The sequence below is a fragment of the Myodes glareolus genome, chromosome 19, assembly GCF_982192425.1.
Source record: "Myodes glareolus chromosome 19, mMyoGla1.1, whole genome shotgun sequence".
NCBI classification, from domain to species: domain Eukaryota; kingdom Metazoa; phylum Chordata; class Mammalia; order Rodentia; family Cricetidae; genus Myodes; species Myodes glareolus.
In genome coordinates, this window is record NC_142044.1 from 14,940,326 (window position 1) to 14,962,875 (window position 22,550).

Genomic DNA, 22,550 nt, shown 5'->3' on the forward strand with positions numbered 1-22,550 from the left:
TTTTCATAAAATATATCTTTATTTTAGCCCATAAATAAAGGGCACCTCATTTCAAGTATTCCAGTCTCTGTTAGAGTTAGAATGTGGATGATAGTAATTTTGATTTTCAGCGTGGTTAGATTATGAGGAGCATAGGTAAGCTGGAGAGTTTCCTTAGGTGCATCTGTAAAAACATATCAGGAAGGGTTAACTAATGGAGAGCAATTACACTGAATAGCCGTGGTATCACATCGTAGACTGTGGAGCTTGACAGATTAAAAAGGGAAGAGGAGGAAGCAAGTTAATAGAGGTCTCTCTGTCTCTGTCCCTCTTCCCTCTCTCTCTGGTTCTTAGCTGCTATGATACAAGCTGCTCTGCTTTGCCACACCCTTCCTGCCCTGATGGCCTGAAGCTTGTGAACTGAGTAAGGTTAGGGATCCATTTGGTAAATGTCAGGTGTTCTGTTCTAACAATGAAAAAGTCCAACACAACAGAATAGTTCTATGCTATCAAATAATAAGATAAGTCACTGATTTTTTGTTTATCAATACATCCACTTTCAAGTTTAAGATGCAAATATTAGGAACTGGAGAGATGGTTTCACAGGTAAGATCTATTGCTGTCCTAGGAGAAGACCAAGATTCAATTCAAAGCACCACATTAGGTAACTCCAGTTCCACGGAGTTGACTCCTTGTTCTGGCTTCGGCAAGCACCTTTATGCATGTGGTACAAACTCATGCAGACATATGTGACACTTTTACACACACACACCTAAGATACCAAACATTAAAAATTTATTTTTGGATATGATTAAAGCAAAAACAATAAAACATCCTAAATCACGCTTAAATCACTTGCCTTTTATCAGTTTTTTATCAAAGTGTATCTGAGATTCAAGTAACAAATTTTAATATAGGAGTTCCCAATGTGGTGTGAAAACTCACGTCTACTCAGCAAATGATAAATTTAGCTAGCAATTACTTATAAGGCCTAATGATGCTAACTTAGAGATTGATCATGGTAGTTTTTCAAAAACCCTCAGCATCTATGTGAGCGCAGATATAAATTGAAAATCAGAACCACTCTGAACGCAAGAAGTCATGTGAACCAGGAAACATTTTTACTGAACTTGAAAATCAATATCAGTTTTCAATGTATAGCTTCACAAAACCAACTTTAATTATAAAAATACATTCCCTCTATTTTGCTCTTGTTTAAATGTCATCTTATGAGACAGAGCAAAAGTATATATACTTTCAAGAACTTTGAATTTTTAAATGTCTTCATTAATTGTTCATCTATCAACCCGATAAGCCAGAGAAAAATGTTATCACTCAGAAGCACATTCTTTTTAAAAAGTGGGGAGAAAAGTTAAAATTCAGCATGATTGCTAACTCAATGAGTCAACAGCACAATGCCCCGCCAAAACAAGTCATGCAATCACTGGTTACATTAACGACAGTGTTCCCATACAAAGGGCATCAAATTCCCAGGCTGGGGTTGGGATATGGAGTTGAAATGAGTTTCCTTCAGTGAAAGTAACCATAATCTTGAGAAACCTGCCAGCCAGGGCTCAAAGAGATGAAGTTATAGATCATTTATTGTCAATACTTGTCAAATTGGCAAATGTGCCCTCCTTTCTCCTGTTAAAGAATTATGCATAAAAATGTTGAGACAGGAGAGATGGCTCAGCTATTAAAGTACTTCCTGCTCTTCCATAGCTCAAAGTTCATTTCCCAGAACCAGGATCTGGTGGTTCACAAAGACCTGAAACCTCTGGTACAGAGGATCTGAATCCACTTCCAACCTAAGCAGCAACTACATAGGTGTGTGGCATACACTCATATGGGCATACACAAATAAAAAAGAAACATTAAAAATATTTCATACTTACACAAAGTAAAATTGTTAAATAATAAACAATAAATAGGAAGTCCAACTTTGTGAGCAAAAGAACGTCTTAACAACACAGGGAGAAAAAAAGGTGCAATGAATTGATACTCCCACAAGAATTAAAACACATCAAACTCGATAATGCTTTTAATATTTCAAACAACTGATCTGACGGCGGTTAGGGCCTCATGTTGTCTCACACTGTACACATCTGCTTTTTCACTAAGAGAATAATTGAGTCTGCTAGTTCTTGTGACCGACACTGTGAAGCACCAGCAATGTTAAGACCTCTGAAAGTTTAGTGGCAAAATTTAAAGATGTGTGATCACTGCTAAAGCAAACAGGGAGAGACTAGGCAGAGGGAAACGTGCTTCATATACTCCGAAATACAATGTGCAGAGTAAGAAGAAAGGAGGACACATCCTGAGAAAGCCGTGCCAGTCACTCACAGTTCAGGTAAGTGCTAAGTCATTATCAGTAGTCTAAGGATTTACTGTGGATGGGAAGACGTGCATCGATTCGCAGGGAACGTGTTAGGATCTGTTGACCAGTTCCACAATCACTAAATGTGCTAGGTCAGAAGCAAGGGAGGGAAGGGACTTGGAACTTGTCAGATTTCAGCAGATTTTGAGGCCCTGGGCTCTGTATTGTTCTTCTGTTTTTGGTTGTCATCTAAGCCTGCTGAAGCAGGAATATCGTGAGCAGCTTCCTGTATGAGTCAGGGCCTGGCTAGAAGTGATGTTGCCATGTTAGCATAGCTGTGGTTCTGCATGCATCTTCTTGAGTGGGCAATGTCTCTTCCCCTTCTGATTGTGGTCTCCTAAGCTTTGGACTCTCAGCCTGTCTTCTGCCCTCTTTGAACTGAGACTTGGTATTTTCTGAAGTTTGTAGGAGCTTAACCATACCCACTGTTTAGCTCAAGTTTTACACATGCTTTAAAGTTTCCTAGCCTCTCTAACTCACTGCTGCCTTGGGCCAAGTTTCAGCTCTTCCCAGAACTGATTAGATGCTGTAGGCATCAATTTTAAAAAGTGTATTTATTTATTATCATTAATAAAATGCATTTATTTTACAATCAGACCTCATCTTCTCCTCCCTCCTCTCCTTCCAGTCCCTTCCTCCACATCCTTTCTGATCCCTCCCCCTCCCCAATCCACCTCTTCTCTGGTTCTGTTCAGAAAGGGGCCTCCCTACCATTGGAATCTATAAGACATGACATAATTTAAAAGGTTTTAAATAAGCAATCTCTCAAGCAAAATGGACTTTAACCTCCTAAGAATCTGTGAGAAACGGCTCAACTCTAAGGACAACTTATGGTGAAGTTGGGCATTGAGATTTATGGAAGAGACGCACTCACTTTTTCCAGCAGTGCTTCCGGCTTCAGCAGTGTGTCAAGGCTTGGGCCAGCTAAGGAGATCAGTGTAGGGAAAAAGTTCTTCCCAATCTCAAGGAATGTCTTATCCTGGAGTGATTACAACATGAGCTTCCTTCCTCTCAGGCCAGTTTACTAGAAATTTTCTGATTTCTCTACTTCTACTTGCTCTTTTTCTTTGCTCTACACAGAATTAAAGACTCTGCAGCCCCTCATATATGGAAGAAAGCACGTCTCCTCTTCGACCTTTCTAGTCGCCTAAAAATGAATTTGGGGTTAAGAAAGACCTCTTTAGCTGGAATTTAAAGATGGGGTATGCGGGTGCTAATCACGCACATAAAGCATTTGACAAAGCAATTTATCACTTAATTTTTAAAGACATATATGTTTCGAGTGAATTGAATTTACATATTTTCTGACTCATTTCCATCCCATTATCCCAAGCTCTTTTTAAAGACTGGCTGCATTTCTGCATGATCAGAACAAGCGCTTGTGTCATCTGTGACTTCCTAACCTTTGTTTTCTGGAACTTGGCTATAAGGAAACCCTTCATCTAATCACAATGCCTCGGCCATCTTCTGCTTCAGAAGGAAGTACAGAGAGCAGGACCCTGGCGGGTTCTCTGCCGTCTGAAAAGTGATGCTCTTGCTGGTGGCTTCTGGTGTGAGGGTTTTCATTTTTAAAATGCCTTCACTATTTTAACCCACTCTTGAAGCACTTCATATTTCTTAACTTGTGAAAACGACAAGTGGCCGAGATGCGTGGCTGGGCTCTAGAGAATGGGCTGCCTGCTTGCCTCCTTGGGGTACGCCTCCTTCAGCTTACAGCATTTCGGGTGATTCATCCCACTGTCACACACTTACTAATAAACACACTATTGCTGATTTGGCTTTTGCAAGTGATTTGTTAAAACGCGTGTGTCCTTGCAGTTCACATGAGCCACTTGGAAACAGTGCATTGTCATTGACTGCGCTTTATTCCAAGACGACATTTTAGAGCAGCTAGATTTTGTGGAAGAAAATGATGCTTGGAGCTCAAGATTACGACAGAGCCCAGAGCAGCAAGGTACTTACTTATATACCTGAGCTGATGGGCAGATGACAGAAAACATGAATGTTTTTGAATGTTTATACATGTTAGCATCATTTCTGTGCTTTAGATCTGCATGTGGTCTTTCTTAATATTCACCAAACAAATGAATAAATTCTATTAACCTTTGTTTGTAAATGTGGATACTGAGGTCCAGGGAATGTTGTCTGAAGACACGTAGCTACAAAACATGGGAGTAAGGATTCAGTCCTAGCTCTTTTGATACTTGAGATAGCTCTTAGTGTTTCAGACAAAGTTGTTATTATAATGTCTCAGAATCAGAACTCACACACACTCACACAAACACTCTCTCCAACACACACACACACACACACACACACACACACACACACGAGCAGACATGCATTAGAAGAAAGCATTTTTAAAGAAGGAATTAGCATTGGTTTCTGGGAAAAACACTAACTGGGACAAAGAGCTTTTGAATTTTATTTGTTGTCTCTGTTTATAACAACACAGTGTTTTAAAATAAAATACATTACTGCATTTATGCCATGGTCTTCCTCAACAAACTAAAGATCAAATTAAAAAGAAAAATACTTGCCCTGTACGCTTTCATGATTCACTGACTCCGCAAGAGCACGCACCGCCAAAAGCACTTGAAGCCAGGCAGGTCTCTGGGTTGGGTGCCGAGCCATGACTGAGGACAGTGCGCAGAGCTGGAATCTGTTCTCCCTGTTGGTCTCAGTTCTGGGTATGGCTTGTCAGCTGTTGCTTATTTTTCCTGTTCAATCTTTTCTTATCAGAGGCAGAAGGCATAAAGGATGCCATCTGGGATTGCTTGTTTAGATACAGCATGGTGTTAACAAGTTTTCCTCTCTCTCTTCCTCTTTCTTGTTTATTGCTAGTTGCGAGGAGCAGCAGGTCCACATGTCCACATGAAGCTATTGCACGGGATCTGTTCTTCATCATGAACCAGGGGCAAAGGAAAAGGGGGAGGCAGGAGATAGGAGTATAGCAGAGAGCAGGTAAGAGCTGTTGGGTTGTGTGAAGAGGCATAATCACGTCAGCATGAGGAGCTTCAAGGTCAAGTCATTTGAAACCGTGAAGCAAAACCTAGGAAATTACATTGACACCCCATCAGGGAGCCGTAGCGAACTATGTATTCGCTCAAACCTTGTGCCTGATAAAAACATGGCACTTCCTAACCGGGCAAAGAGAATTTTGATAGTTCAGTGTTAACAGCATGCGTTTCAGTTACAAGATCTTTGAAGTCATGTTCTGCCACTTGAGAGTCGGTAGAGGATGTTGCTCCTGCCCTATTTCCATTAAGGTGGACTTTGCACCTGCCACTGGCTGCTGTGATGCTGACTGCCAAACCTAGCCAAGCTTATCCAATTATTAAATATCCTTATCATAAATGGAGAGCGCTCTCTTGGAAACCAAAGCCCAACTGACATCCTGGCATAGAAACACATGCCCCTTATGTCTTCTGGAGGAAGGAGGCAATGATGGACATTAACAGAGGTTTCATTTTGCTTCCGCAAAAGTGACCTACGACATTTGTGAGCATTTGAAGTTACTTCGTCTCTCTTTGCTTTAGTTTTCTTACCTGGGAAAGTGAGTTTGGGGCTAGTGATATGGCTCAGAGGGTAAAGACGCCTGCCATGTAGACTGACCACGTGAGTTCAAGCCCTGAAGACGCACAAGGGAGAGGAAAACCAATTCCTGCACTTTGTCCTAGGACTTCCACATGCACAGGGTGGTGTATGCATGCCCATAAATGTAGCATGGTTAATAAAAACCCAGAGATGAATACTGGGGTTTAACCTGAAGACGAGAAAAGCAAAGCAGCCAGTCACTGGCTCTTACATCTCCCTGAGTCTGAAAATGGCCATCCTGCCTCCAAGAATCCTCGGATTGAGACTGAGCTATATGCACAGTATGTAAGTAAATCAAATAAAATTCAAAGTGTTAGTGATAATATTGATGATGTCAATGGTTTTACAATTTTGAATCCGTGTTTTGCATAATGCTTGGCTCATGACATAAGTAGCTACAGCATCAGTTCCCTTGTTTGTTCTAACACTGGCGAGATAGATCGACAATTCTGACGAACGGGTGGCCCTTCAAACATTCTGGGACAGTAGGCAGGTTAGTCACCTCCTCTGCTTGGGAATGAGAATAATTACTATTGCCTGAATGTCCTGGCTTCTAATTAGATTTCTTTCAAGAAAGGAATCAATCCCAGCTGAGTCATAGGCAAGCTCTTCATTTCCCCACGCTCAGTATTCGGTGCTCCAACGTGAAATGCCTGCGGACTGCTTCCACCGTGTGCTTGCACACTGCTGGCAATCTCTGTACGTCTGCAATGGCAAACACTGCTCGCCTCAGACAGAAAATATACATGCATAAAATAAGTCTCCATACTGCCTGTGTCTAAATCAGGAGATGCAAAAGCCAATTCGAGGAAGCCAGCAGGGAAAACCAACAGCAGTGCGGACTGAGAAAAGAGCAAACTTCCCCTGCTGCAGTAGGCCTTCCCCATTGTGCTGATGGGCCCTTTCCAGAGCTAGCATTGGAGCCTACACAGCAGCCAGCACCTTGGAAGAGATAAGCATTCAGAACAGCAGTAATTGAGGGTCAAGGGGATAGCACCAGTTCAAAGTGATACAGAAACCTCTGAATTCCCAAACAGAGCTGTCTTTGCTGATCAACAGACCCACAATGAGGCCTGTTGGTACGCATTGCAAAATCCCCTCTCCAATGAGTGGCATCATGGAATTGGATCCGTGATTTACTGAATGATGTGTGTAAGATCCTGGGAAGGAGGAATTGTAGGCATTTATCCATTCCACCCCCTGATGCACTTTCTCATCTACTCCCCAGCCTCAAAATACTCCAATTACTCTGCTCCCTTCTAAGAAAAGTACCCCAGGAAAAGAGACGCTATATTTTAGCTCCTCAATGTCACAAAGAACAATTACTTTTGTCTAGCGTGTTACTATCCTTCAAAGCCAACTTTCTATATCCTTTGGAGTTTTGATCATGTGTGCATACTGTATACAGTTGGATTACAAATGTCCTTAGGCAGGAAACTATTTTATCCACTACCCTTTAACTGCACATAACAATTGCTCTGTTGATACAAGATTTAAGGTTATCTTCCAACTGGTTTATGAATTTTTGGAAAATTAACATAGTTAGGTTAATTGTTATGTATACTAGTATGACTAACCAAAACACTAGTGTGTTACTCCATTTTGTGTGTCTTTAGCACAGTTAGTGATGAAGGTAGCACACAGTAGAAAAAGACCTGTCTTAGTTTGCTAGGGTTTGTCTAAAAGATTACCAGAAGATGTGTGGCATGAACAAAGGGAAATTTGTCTCAAAATGCTAAGTATGAAATCAAGGTATTAGCAAGCCTTGTTTCTACCCAGTATCTCTGAGGAAGAGTCTGTTCCATGACTGTTCTGGGTTTGGGTGGCTGTTGGAAGGCCTTAGTGTTCTTAAGAGTCTTGGTTTTCACCTGACTTTCACCTTCTGTGTATTTCTCAATATGTTTTCTCTCTCTCTCTCTCTCTCTCTCTCTCTCTCTCCCAAGAGTGCTTATCAGTGAATTTAATGCCACCTCAACTAACCCAGAAAGATGTTAAGTTTCACCGATGTCTATGAAGGTCTATTTCTAAACAAGGTCATGATCATGGGTTGAACATAACTTTGAGGAATCATGTCAGCCCAGTCAGGAGGTCTAAAGTTTCCAGAAGAAGTTAGCATAGAAGTTTCCTGCACAAGCACAGACCCAACATCTAGAATTAGCTAAGGACTACAGCGTGAGCAAATGAATCTTGGAATGACTGAGGATACAAAACCATGTGAGCAGTACTGAAGCCCAACCAACCCAGAATCTTCTAATAACCCAGGTCCGAAGCTCATCCAGCTTTCAGCCACGTCATGTGATCATTTATGCTCACCTTTGCTTTTTATCCTGGCTCCTTTGTTCCCAAGTCAAGGTTGTGATGGTAGGGATTTGGAACCATGGCACCCCTAAATATTTTGAAGTATAGAAATTCTGAGTTTACTATTTTTGTGTCTTCCTTAAAACCTTCCCGTGATACTCTGATCTTTCTTTCAATTTTCACTAAATCTATGTATGAACATTAATAGTTAATTAAAATATGATCCCTTATTTCTGTTCATTCATTTCTTTGGTTTTTTAAGACAGGATTTCTCAGTAGTCTTGGCTGTCCAGGAAATGGCTCTGTGGACCAGGCTGACCTTTAACACACAGAGACCCACCTTCCAGAGTGCTGGGATTAAAGGCCTGTGCCACCCATGGCCCGGCTATCACTCCTTATTTTTAACTGCTATTTTCTTACACCCTGATTTAAGCACCCACCTAAATAGCTGCTGAAGAGATCCTGGATTTTTCTGAGGTGGAAAGAGAATTTTGAAATTGTACCAAACGTCCTTTTCTTCTCCTAGTCTTTCATATGCCTCTTGTCAACAACACAATCTCTATAATGAAGAAGTGTGTTGCTAAGGAAGTCAGCTCAGTAGCCTGAGGTCATCTGTGTGTGTATGTGTGTGTGTGTGCGCACGTGCGCGCACATGTGTGCGCATTTGCGCACACATAAACGCACACATGCTAGCGTGCATGCGTACATGTGTGTGTGAAGGAAGTTGGATGTCCTATGCTAGTACTCTCTGTCTTAATCCTTTGAGACAGGGAGCTTCCTCTCTTTGTGCTACCCCTACCGAGCTAGGCACAAGTGCTTGGCCACATGTAAACTGTCATGGGTTTTGAAGCTCTCCGCTCAGGTTCTCCTGCTTGCAGACCAAGCACTGGAGTCACCCGGAGCTCCTGGAGCCTCTGGAGTCACCTCCTAAGCTCTTTTGAGGAGCCAGGTGGAGTAAGCTAAGCCTACGGATGAATTTTATCTCAAAATGACTCTTCCTTAATGAAACACGCCCGCTGATGTACTCAGAAACCAGAGGCAGACAGAACCACTACTAAACTAGGAAATCCAAGCCTGACACTTGGTACGAGCTTCGGAGACGGAGCTTTCCCCCATCAAGTTGACCTGTTTCCTGACAGCAAGAGGGAAATCTGTAGACAGGATTTTCTCCCAGAGGGTAGCTGCCACCACTTGCTCAGGGTTTTATCACTTGAGAAACTCTGCCAGCATGAGGCACACCCAGGTCTGGGCTGAGGGCTGACAAGGCACAAACTTGAATTTCTTCTCTGTCTAATCAGATGGTTCATTGTATCATTTCTACCTTAATATCCAAGGATGTTGGGGACAGTATACCCTGATCTTAACCTTAAAAGGCTGATTTTAATAACTACTTCTTGTAGCGTTCTTTCTATGATCGCTTCTTTCCAGATTGCTCCTAAGCACCCCTGACCCATTTTTCTTCAGCTAAAGTCCACTTTGCATTCCATCCACCTCTAAATTTCGACCTTTGAACTGAGCAAAGTACTCTAGCAAATGTTCCACAAAGCAAGACTGGGCTCATTGTTAAAGGTCTACTTTTAACTGGTCACCGCCCCCCCTCCACCCCCAAAAGAAAAAGACAGAACAAGCAAACATACAAACAAACTACACGTCTAGAGCCAAAGTAGAGAGAACAATGAAGTGTTTTCTGCTTGAGTCTCATCTAGACTGCATTGTTCACAGTTGATACTTAAGTTCAGAAGTGCTTTTGGAAGAAACAGAATGATGGGAATTGAGCCACCATAATCCCTCACTCTGTAAAGAAAATAGAAAGAAAAAAAGGTGCTTAGATACTTATTCTTTTCCTTCCTTCCTTCCTTCCTTCCTTCCTTCCTTCCTTCCTTCCTTCCTTCCTTCCTTCCTTCCCTCCTCAGTGTGTTTGCCCCCAAACTGTATCTTAAAAGCAAATTACAAAAAAAAAAACAAAAAAAAACAAAAACAAAACAAAAAAAAAAAAAGCAAATTACTTCTTAGGGGACCTGAGAGTAAAATGTGAGAGAATTTAGTTTTATTTTCTTGGTCTCCCCCTAATCCTTGCCCTGCTTGTTTCATTAGATATAAAACATTACAAAGGCTAAGCAGATTTTAGGGAAGTAGAGGTGGGCCTCTTTTAGCCCATCAAGAGAACTCTTTCAGAAATGTGTGTTGTGTTGAGCCTTTCGACAATCTTTGAATATCATAAACGACTCCTGCTTTTCCTGGCTTTCCTCCCCTCAGCCATCCTTCCCTTTCTGCCCTCTTGCTTACAGCGAGTTCCCTGTTTTTAGCTGAGTCACAGCAGCTGGCTGGCTCCTCCAGGGTACGTAACACAGAATCCTCTCTGTTGGCTACCATGGTGCTTCAAAAGAGGGCTGTGGCAGCCGCAGAAAAGCATGCTGGGTACTGCAGCCGAGCCTTCCTTTGAAGCCCTGAAGCAAGCGGCTGGCAGAAGGAGCCTGGGACAGCTCAGGGATCCAAGGTTCCTGGAGAACATGGCTTTACTGAATCCCAGGGCTCTTGCTACCCTTCCTGATGCCGTTCGGAAGCACGCCCGAAGGAAACTCAGAACAAAATCCAGACAGACAGGAGCAGAGTCACATGGCACAGAAAAGCCAATGGCTGCCAGGAAACGGCCTTCGAACTGCCAGGGCCTTGGCACCACGCCTGGAGCTCTGCCAGCAGGGTGAACAGTGGGATAGGAGTGGTGGTCATTTTCTTTTGCCAGTCAACTGGGTTTCGTCTGGGCAGGGAGGACCTGCCGGGAAGTTCAATGCTGCATTCTTCTTTGAAAGTAAACGTTGGCTAGTTTAAGTAAAATATATGCCCTAACCAGGTGGAACAATGCAGATTTTCATGGCTAAAAACAGAATCTTCTGGTTTTTGGATTCTTAAAACTGGAAGGCTCCCAACTACTAAAAACTGTCTGAAGGCTGAATATTTTACAAACTGCGGATTCCAAAACCCTCGGGTTGATTTAGTGGTTCTTTCTTCCCGTGCGTCCTCGGATTATTGATCTCTAGCTGATCTTTATTCTGTGAAACAATATTATTTTATAAACGACTTATAAACCAATGTGAGGAGGAGGAGGAGGAGAATCTAAGCAAAGCAGTGTTCTGACTGTTTGCTAGTGGAGAATATTTAGGCATTAATGTTGACAGGACCCACCCCTGTATATGTGTGTGTGTGTGTGTGTGTGTGTGTGTGTGTTTGTGTGTGTGAGTGTGTGTGTTTGTATGTTTGTCTGTGTGTATGAGTGTGTGTGTGTCCCTTGGCTCAAAGTAAACAGAACTGAAGAAGAAACTGATACTAAATGGAAAATTTCCAGTCATTAAGAGGCCTTGTGTCACATTCAAAGTCACGCTTCTTAGGAAAGTGTGAGAATCCCCAATGTACAGCTGCACCTTCTGAGAAGACACTGAGTGATGGGGTAATTTTAAAATATAAACTGATACCTGGTCAACAAATGCTATCTGTAGGTTGGCAGAGATGTTCCTAGGAACCCTGAAAGCCACATAGTTTATGACGGCATCTGTAGATGTGATGCTAATGGGTTTATTATTGTCTAAAATAGTTACATTTTGTTTTCAATTAACAGGGCTCGGTGAAATATACAAAATAGAAGATTTCCCCTCAAAGGTCAGAGTTTTTAATTACTCTGCTTTTGGTCAGCTGTGAATGCCCAAGTTAAGTAGAAGTGTGTCCCTCAGAAGGCAGAGGACCAGCTAAAGGAAAGAAGACGTTTGAAGTGAACCCTGAGGATTATTCATAATTGCTCTTCTGCGATTCAACACCTAGAACATATGTGAGAACTGATTCACCTTGAATCCAGCACTTTAAAATCTTCTTATTGCCATCGAAGCCATTTTTAGCCCAACAGCACAAATTATAATTGACTTGCCAGGAGCCAATTATTTAGCCAAGTAACAGGTGAAAATATTTTAGAAAGTATATCCCGTCTGAGATTATCTCAAAATTCCATTTTTTTGTTGTTGTTTCACAAAACAACAATAACCAAGACCCTTTCCTTCCCTTTCAAACCTAAGCAGCCAATGGTTGAGATGCGGCACTGAAAGGAGCAGAAATTTCAAAAAGCAAACACTCTCCAAGGGAAGGTGCATATTTGATCCTAAGAAATTTTCACCCCCAGTAGTAAAGATATGTGTGTCACATCAGTGACCATCATAATGAAGTCTTCAGTTGAAGAAGACTGGACTGGGAAATGATGGCTTCCAATGAAGGAACTGAGGAACACTCTGCTTGACGATTTTGTGGTGGATTGATTGACTTGCTGACACAACATGGGTAAAACATCTGGATTATTTGTCTAAAAGACTGTCAGCAGAAAAACGATCATAAAGCAGTTTAACTGCCACGTTAGACACATAGTCGTTACTGAAATGATTATTATTACTATTATTAGTTTAATAAAAAGGCCGCCTTCCAACATTTGAAGGGCCAGAATGGTGGCCCACTTCTCATAAATCTAAGCATGTGGAAGTTTGAAGTCACATTAAGAACCGGTTAAAACAGCATTCGTTCTCTTGACAGATGTACCCACCCTGTGAGAGGTCATGTTTAAAGGCAGAGTTCTCAGAAGCTGTGGAGACTGCATATCAGCATGGAGGTTTGGCCTGTGCTTTATGAACTCTGCCTACCCGTTCTCTTCTCACCTACTTCCTTCTTCCCGTTGCAGGCTTATTCCCAGACTCTGTATATAGACACTGCAGTTCCTTTGGAGGCCCAGTGCCTGAGAAACCAGTGACCAAGCCACTGGCAAAGGATAACCAAATATCTAGTTCATTGACCTTTAGGTATTCATAAGAGAGTGGGGTCTGCCTGTAGACACACCCCAACAACACACAACACTGGCTGGATACAGAGCGTATCGAAGGAGAAATAACCTTTACAGGCCTCATATTTCATCACCATGTCGTGTCTCCATTCCCTGATTTATTTATCTTCTCTGTAGAACACTTCTAGGGTTGCTCTTCTTTGCCAAACATTTACTAGATGCCGAGTGAAGGTGATCAAGGCTGGTTATACTTGGATTTTAAAGTGTTCTACCGGTCACTGTGAAGGGCTAGACTGGAACCAAGGAGATGGCTCAAAGCACTGGGGTTAATGTTTGGACATTTTATCTCTTCTCTGTTTCTAGCCAGCTAAATGTCTTCGTACAAATTTTTATTTCTCCCCTGTCACGTCTGACACACCTATGCTGTTTCCTGTCTGCGTTTCCATCAGAGTATGGTTGGGATATTATATGTCTTATTCCTCTTTACTTCCTTTTCTTTCAACTCATGGTAACTAGTGTTTTTAAGCAAATCTCTGACAATTATTCATTTAAAAATGTAGTTATATTGTAGCATTGTCTTGCACAAACCATATGATGCTTTAATTTACCCAGACGGCTGAAGACTTGGTCTGCATTATTCTCTGGAACTTGGTTCAAGCCAACTTGACAGCCTTAGTATTCCACTGATTGACAGGATTAAGATCTTGGCTTCCTGCCTTAAAGATTTGTTTATATGACATATCTGATTATGCTATACCACAGTTTAAATTCTTCTACTGACTTGAGACTTGATAAGATCCCTCTGATCAAGTTCAAATGCATATAAAGCCAAAAATACTTCTCTGGCCTCTGCATCTCTGTTCAACACGGTCATCCATTATCTACGTATGTCCATTAGCTAGCCCTTCCAAACTGATCAAAAGTCCCCAACACAGGCCTCGGGTTTTTATAATATTACTTTTACCTCAGCTATTTTTCGCTTTAGAATCCAATTTTTCATCTCGCCTTTCTAGGGAACCTACATCAAGAAAAACATAAATTCAGACATGCTCAAGACTGTAAACGTGTAAAAAGTCTTAAAAACACGTGGATGATAAATGATGAGCAATTTTGTAGACAACTTATGACAGTATTACCATGTAGAGTCTTGGGGATATGACTAATATAATATTTATACCATAATTATTATGGGTTGCATGTTTCCCCCACCAAACAGTAAGATTCCTAAAGATGGGAGCAAATGTGTAACCTCTTCATTTGTGTATTCATTCATTGCTCCACGGTGCCCAGGACTCTATTAGCTAGATGTTCGTGACTACATGAGATGGTAAGAGTTAAAGCTCCCTGAGACTCTCTAAGGTCTCTTTTGTGTACTATCTCAGTTAATGTTGATGACAGTCTTAGGAAGGAAAAAACTAGATTGCTCTCATTTTGCAGGGAAGCTGTGTGCTTAAGTTTAATTCTAAGAGGCAGAGCTAGACTATGTGACTTTATCAAGACACAACTGAAGAAGGCAAAGAAGTCGCATTCTTGTCTTCTGTACCTTGTGAATGAAACTGTGACAACATCTGTGTTGGTATTTGATGACACACACATGGGTTTCTGTTTGTTTTGCGCATGTAATCCCTTATTCTACAATGTCGGCTTAGTTCAATATTGCTGAAGACAGATCTTGGGCTCATCAAAATTCAGAGAACTGATTTTGATTAAGTCTGATCCTCCCTCTTTTCTAAATTATTCTAATACGCATTAAAGAAAGAAGAACTAGTATCACAAGGGCTGCCTGGTAAATATTTTTGGTCTTTATTTTTACCAAATTATTATTTCCTCAAAGTATTAAGGTATAATTACTATATTTGAAGTATTCTTAAGTATGGAAGGGTTGTAGGTTTCGCAACCAATGGACTTGATCATCCCAGAGTTTCTTACATAGTTCCTTTGTTACTGTTCACTATTTTGTCCACATCCCCAAACAAGCACTGATCCATTTCCATCATGATAGATCCAATTTCTTATTCTAAGTGTTTAACTAACTAGACTCGTTCAGTGTGTACAGAATTTTATCAGTTTCTTTTGTTCAGAGTAATTTTTGGAGAGTCATCACTTTTGTTGACTGTATTCACAGGTTGTTCCTTTCTGTTATCAAACAGTATTACATTTTATGCTTATACAAAATGCTATTTATTCACCTGAGATAAGACATTTAGATTGTCTTCACCTTGATGAGTAATCAATTTTGTCTGAAACTAATTTCTTATTCATTATGTGGGCATGTTATCCTTTCCAACCGATTGAAAGTAAGAGCGGAATGCCTATCTAGTGTGTAAACACACTGTATTTTCACTTTTAGAAAAATTGGCATCATTTGAAGCAGTTAGGAGTTTTTCAGTTTCTTCCAGAAGTAAATGAAATATAATTTTTTATGTTTTTGAATGGTTATCAATTCTAAATAAATTCTTCAGTGACTGGGCAGAGGTTGTGTACCTTCATTTTCCATTTTGTTCCCCAAGTATCTCATAGGTTGACATCATCCTCTGGGTTTTCTACTATAAAGTCATTTTCTTCACTTAAGCACTTATTAGAATATTTTTTTCTGTTTTGTCAATATGTTTGTTGACTTCTTATTATTGAATGTAAGTATTATTTATGATTTTTAGATAAAATTTGTCCAGTAAAAATATTATATAAGTCAATAAATTTTATTTAGCTAAGTATATCAATATATTCTCATCTCAACATATAATAAATATAAATTTTAGGAATGTGACACTTAATACATCTCTAAAGTTTAGTGTATTTTTTTGCATATGACATATCACAACCCCAGCAAAGTTCATCTTAGAAGCTCAACAACCTTGTGTGACTGGTGACTGTCACATTCAACTGTAAACTCCATACCCTCTGTCACATACATTGTGTGTGTGTGTGTGTGTGTGTGTGTGTGTGGTTTTTCAAGACAAGGTTTCTCTTTAGCTTTGGAGCCTGTTGTAAACTCTTGTAAACCAGGCTGGCCTTGAACACACAGAGATCTGCCTGCCTCTGCCTACCTGGGATTTAAAATGGGATTAAAGGTGTGCACCACCACCACCCATCAAGATACATATCTCAAAAGAATTCTCCCATCCTGTGTCTTGCTTACACATTTTCACTCAGTGTTACTAGAACAACTAAATCTATTTAATGACATTTTTCATTTTTAATTTGCCCCTTTGTTATGCCAACAATTTTTTTCTAAAACAATCACTAAGGTTTATTTTCTAGACATTTTATAGTTTTTGTTTTAATATTTAATTCTGTGACTAATATCAAAATGTATCAGCTAATAGTGGGAGGTAAATATCCACATCACTTTTTTTTGCCTGATCATTCATTTGATTTGACTGATTCATTGAAAAATTGTAATTTTTAAAATAAATTAAGGTTTCAGTCATATATGTGTGTGCTTCCTTTTGATGTTGTTCTATGTACTTTTTTTGTTTTGTTTTGGGAGACAGTGTTTCTCTGTATATCCTGGAACCAGCTTTGTAGACCAGGCTGGCCTCAAACTCACAGAGACACCGAAATTTACCTACCTCTGCTTTCAGAGTGCCTTGCTCTGCATACATTTCTTTACACCAATAATTTGCTTTCACTATTTTAGTTTTATAGTGAGTTTTAATTTTTCACAGTTCTTATAGGATATTTTCACTTTCATATAAATTTTTAATCAGCTTGACAACTTCTATAAAAACACCAGCTCAGAATTTGATTGCAATCATTTTCAAATTGAAGATTAATTTGGGGGAAAGTTGACATTATAATAAACTTGGTTTTCTAATCAATATTATGGAGAATATATCTATATTTAAATTTTGAACTTCTCTTGGAGTATTCAGTGACCAGATATTGCATATTTTTATTCAAATTTTATTCAAAGTATTTTACATACTGATACAACTGTGAATAGCATTTTTCTATTCTGCTTTCTGTGTTTTATTGCAGCTTAATAGAAATACAGTTTATTTCATACAGAAAAAATTTAAACCCATAAAATTGAAAATTGACTTAATAGTTTTAGGTAGCTTTAGGGTACTTAGAATTTTTTCGTATAGAAAATCATGTATTATCAGAATAACAATGATATAAGTTCCTTTTCTTCTTGCTGATGATCTGCTTAATGGACCTTTGGTGCAATGCTAAACAGGGTGTAAGAATGAATACTTCAGTATTTTTGTTTTCAGGGGCAAAACACTGTGTTTCATTCTTTGGGACAATAGGTAAAGGACTTTTTAATGAGAACTTTAGTCATTATAATTCCTAGTTTGCCTTAATTCTTTACCGTGAATAGGGTCTAAATTCTAATAAATGTTTTTTTCTCCAGATACTGGAATGATCATGTTTCTTCTATTTTCTCTTCTTAATTTGTTAATATAGCATTCTTTGAATTTTCAAATATTAAACCAACCTTGCATTCCTGAAGGAGAAATATATTTGGTCATGATATATTCATATGGAACTGATATTGAAAATTATTAAATTGATTTAGTAAAGTAATAAGATCTTTTGCAATCATGTTTATGTGTAATAATGTTTTATAATTTTCTCATTACATTTTTTTTCGTTTTGATGTCAGGATACTATGATCCTTACATGCCCTCTTCAAATTTCAGGTGTTGTCAATATGATGATATTAACTGGCGGAACTTTATAGGGTCAATTAAGTATCAGAGTTTCTCCTTAGTAGATTCAATTAAAGATATTGAAAAGGATGTTTCATACAGTGCCTGGTTCAACTAATTCCTTCATGCCTCTCCTGGTAAGGACACCAAGTCCTTCCCCTGTAGAGAAGTTAGATTTCACCAGACATCTGACCTGTGAGCATTTGTCTTATCCTTGGGCTTGCCAGCTTGCAGAGCTAGGAAAAGAAAACTCTTATCCTTTATAGTTCATCTCCGTCCTCCTTCCCCATCACATTCTAACAACACGAATGGACTGAAGCATAGTGTTGACTTTCCAGACGGTGTATAGTGAGCCAGTCTGAGTTTGTAAGCCAGAGAGCGCTGTTTCCTGGTTTGCTCTCCATGCTTTGCTCATCCTACATTCTGATCCAGACCACACCCACCTACCTAGAGGTAGTACTGGTAAGATGCCACAAGCTGAGTATAGCACGTGGCAGAGTTGATGAAGTGGAACTGCTCAAGCTCTTTGGAGCCCAGAAGATCAAGAGTAAGTCCCAAATGCCAGGTTCTGAGCATTTTACACTGATAGATTTGGGTTTCAATCTGTTCTGATTTTAAGTGTGCTCTTGTTGTGACCCATTGAAATGTTAAGTATTTAACATGTTTAGATTTAAGAGCAGACCTCCGTCAAGAGACATTAAATTTTTAAGTGGTGGATTTTGTTTAAGATTGAAGATTTTCTAAAGTTGAACTGTATATTATATTGTGATATGAGCTTGAATTTCTGGGATGAAACAATCCCATGAATGTCACGTTACAAAAGTGATATCTTTGTGTGTCAAGTTGGCAAGGAGTCAGTTGTGCTGACACAAACTACAGCCACAGCCACTAGAAATCTCAGTTGAGGAATGCCTTCTATCGGAGTTCAACTGACATGCTTCTGGTGTTTTCTCTGTTAAGGAGTCTACCCCACCACAGGCAGCACTACCTCTAAGCGGGTGGTCCTGGTCTGTATAAGTGCAAGCCAGGAAGCAGAGTTCTATGCCTTTTGCTTCAGTTCCTGCCTCCAGGTTTCTACCTTCGATTCTTGCTCTTAATTTGCTCACTGATGCATGGACTGTAATATGAAAGTGAAAGCCAAATAAATCTGTTCTTCCCTCCAACTTTCTTTGATTCATTGTGGTAGTTTGAATGTAATTGGCCCCCAATAATCTTATAGGGAATGGGACCATTAGGGGTGTGGCTTTGTTGGAGGAAGGGTGTCACTGTGGGGGTAAGCTTTGAGGTTTCTTATCCTAGGAATACCATCCAGTTAGTCAGTTGACTTCCTGTTGCCTGCAAGATGTGGGGCTCTTACTATTCCTCCAGCACCATGTCTGCCTGCATGCCACCGTTCTCCCTGCAAGGATGATAGTGAGTTGACTATCTGAAACTGTAAGCCAGCCCTCTCAATTAAATGTTGTCCTTACAAGAATTGCTGTGCTCATGGTGTCTCTTCACAGCAATGAAAACCCTAAGACAAGTCATAGGTTTTATCATAGCAACAGAAAGTTAATTAAGGCACTTCTGAACAGCATTTGCAAGAGTTTGGTAGCCTTAGTAGTACGAAGTATTCTAACCCTGTGGTTAAGGTCAGGATTAGGTAAAGAGTTGATAGAAACAATTTATTAAGCTACTCTGGTCAGGGATTTCCTTCATAGAAAAGCTTTTAAAATTCAATGTAATTACTAGATATATGTCGTATCTGAAGCTATTTGTTTACAACACTTAAGTTTGAATTTATTTGCACACAACTAATACTACAGTATGCCAGTTCCCATTTATATTTGCAATGCTTGCATATACATAACCTCCTCTCATTTCTGCATTTCTAATTTGTACATTCCTTACTTCCGAATGTTCTAGCTAAAACTTTGTCTCTTTTCTTTACCCACTCTAGCAACCGAGTTTTATTTTTACTGATATGTTTTCTTTTTTTCTTATAGATTAGTTCTTACATTATTACTTTTTCTTCATGGTCTTCCTTTTTCAAAACTTTAACTTCCTTGCATTTTCTAGTTTCTTGGGAGTAAAATCATCCATCAAAGATTATGAAATTCCAACTTTTGCAGTTAGAGGTGTTTAGGGTTACATCCCTCTGTTCATATGACGAGCTGCACATTTTAACATTGTGTTTTCATTTTCTTTTCCCTTATCCAAACTATTTTTACTTCCTGTTTTGATCCCTTTTGATCAATGGGTCATCTCTTCTCCTACAGACAGTGATTTTGCTGTTATAATTAGAAATTTTGAGTTACTGAAGTTTATATTAAAATCCATAATTTTATTTGAATTACATAGACCAGATAAAGCACATACACAATTCTTTTCTCTACAAGTGTTTATCCCCTCACTCTAGTACTGTTTGTTGAAAGGTTGGCTTTGATACTTTATAAATGTACTGAAGTTCTATAGAATTTCATCAACTGTACTTTTGAGGGTCTATTTAGGGATCACAGATGCTATTCTCTTCTATTAGTCTTTGTGTCTGTCCTTTGATTAATACCACATAATTGTACTATAGGTTGATAATAAGTCCTGAACTATGAAGCATGAATTTTCTAGCCCTTCCTCCTTTTTTGGAATTATTGTGTCTCACTTGTCTAATTCTTTATGTTCTTCACACAAATTCTAAGGCCATATAATTTTGTGAAATTATGAGAATAAGCCTTTTTCTAGATTTTAAATTAATGTTATTAATTATTTGAGAATTTTACATACTGCATTTTGATCATATTTGTCTCACTCCAGAACCCCTTCCAGATTCAGTCTTATAATCTTCCCTTCCCTACACAGCTATTTTGGTTAGATTTATGTCAACTTGCCACAAGCTGGAATCATCACAGAAAAGGAACTTTCAATTGAGAAAATATCTCCCTAAAACTGACCTGTAGGTAACCCTACAGTGTCTTTTCTTCATTACTAGTTAGTTGGGAGAGCCTATTATGGGTGGTGCCACCCCTGGGCTGGCAGCCCTAGATCCTATAAGACAGCAAACTTAACAGTCATGAAGAACAAGCACATAATCAACACTCCTCCATGGCCTCTGCCCTAGCCCCTGATTCCAAATACCTGCTGCCCTTGAATTCCTAACTTGTCTTTCTTTAATGATGGACTGTGACTTCACCCTGAAAGCTGTAAGCTGGCATAAACCCTTTCTGCCACAGGTTGCTAATGGTCATAGACTTTATCACAGCAGTGAAAACCCCAGGACACTCTCCAACTTGGAGTTTCCTTTTTTTTTAATTTTCTTTTTTTTTCTGCTTTATTTTCTCATATAATTTAATATGTGTTGCTCAACTACTCTTGGAAATAGAGCCTACCCTAGAATGTGGTGGGCTTATCAAATGTCACATAATTTACAAAACAAAACCTAATTCTTTCCAAGAAGCTTTCAAACACCATTAACCCTTGAGTTAATGGTGGATTCTGTGCCCACTTCCCTTCTCCATGCTGGGTTTTTGTCTGGCTGTAACATGCACGGATTTCATGCATGTTTTCACAGTCACTCTTAGTTCATATGTGCAACAGTCATGTTTTCTTCAGAAAACACTATTTCCTTGAAGTCTTCCACCCATTCTTGCTCTTAGACACTTTTGACCCGTTTCTCCTCAAACGTCCTAAACTTTGACGAGAGGAGTGTGACATGCATGGTTCATTCGGGGCTGAGTACTCCGTAGTGTACTCAGTAATCTCTGCATACTGAGAGTCTCTGTGTTAATTGCCATCTACTTCAAGGAAAAGCTACTCTGTTGATCCTGGGGAGATGCTCTGGTCGCTGGGTATAGCAGCAAGTCATCAGCAGATGCTTTAAGACTGCATTTAACAGACTGTGTTCTCTCTTAGGGTCTATGACCTACTTAGCCACAGGTACTTGGCTAAATAGAGATTGTATTGGATGTGTATTTCAAGATGACATGTTATCAATATTAGGTTTTATGTCAATAAAAGACAGCTCTTTATTTAGAACATTTAAGGCTTATTCATTCAGCTTTTTGTGTAGTTTCAGCACACAGAGTCTGAAGACATTGCTGTGTGTTTATTTATAAGGGCTTTGATTTCTCTTGAGTGACTGCAGCAATGTTCCAGGCTCTGCAGTAGCAACTGGAGGTCTTGGTGGTTCTTTGCCTGACTCAGGAAGTTTCTTTAGATCTGAATATATTTTCCCATTACTTCAATGTCTGACCTTCCCTTTTCTGTGTGAATTTCTCCTTGTCAGAACTCACTTCTCTCAAACTTATCAACTCTGTCTGTTCAAGTTAGTGGTCCTGCAGGCTCCATTTTGGTTCACATTCCCCAGACAGATGTGGGCTAGAAAAACTCTATGCACTTGGATGGGCAGTTAGAACACACTCACCTAGTTGATTTCCTTTCCTAGAGGCTCCCATGCGGGGCTGACTCTTGACCCATGTCTGAGACAGCATTATATTATTTACCTTTCCCCATTTGTCAGTGTGTGTGTATGTTTAATTCTTATTGCTAAATTTTTATTGAAATATATATTCTAAATTTAGCATATTCTTCTCATGACCCCATATTCATTTCTCATGCCGTTCCCCTCTCCAATTTTTCCATTCAGCAATGCTCAATAACATCATTCTCATTTCAAGTCATATATACATACATAATTTTATGTATCAACATAAATTCCAGGAGCCACAAATGAGAAAAAAAGATATGATACGTGCCTTTTTGAGACCAATTCATTTCATTTGATATAATGGTCACCAGTTGCATTTATTTTCTTATAGATGGAATCATTTTATTCTTTATGATTGAAAAATATTTCACT

The 22,550-nt window shown here is 39.5% G+C and overlaps 2 long non-coding RNA genes across 2 annotated transcripts; one reads left to right on the forward strand and one right to left on the reverse strand.

The window, feature by feature from the left end:
* The first annotated feature begins 5,814 nt into the window (after positions 1-5,814).
* Positions 5,815-16,493, forward strand: LOC146891107 (uncharacterized). Its single transcript, XR_014998060.2, has 2 exons — positions 5,815-6,238; positions 11,865-16,493. It is a non-coding gene; the product is annotated as an uncharacterized LOC146891107 (long non-coding RNA).
* Positions 9,916-10,856, reverse strand: LOC148118898 (uncharacterized). The gene is made up of 2 exons (XR_015735560.1): positions 10,538-10,856; positions 9,916-10,045 (listed from the first exon to the last, which is right to left on the reverse strand). It is a non-coding gene; the product is annotated as an uncharacterized LOC148118898 (long non-coding RNA).
* Positions 16,494-22,550: the final 6,057 nt, after the last annotated feature.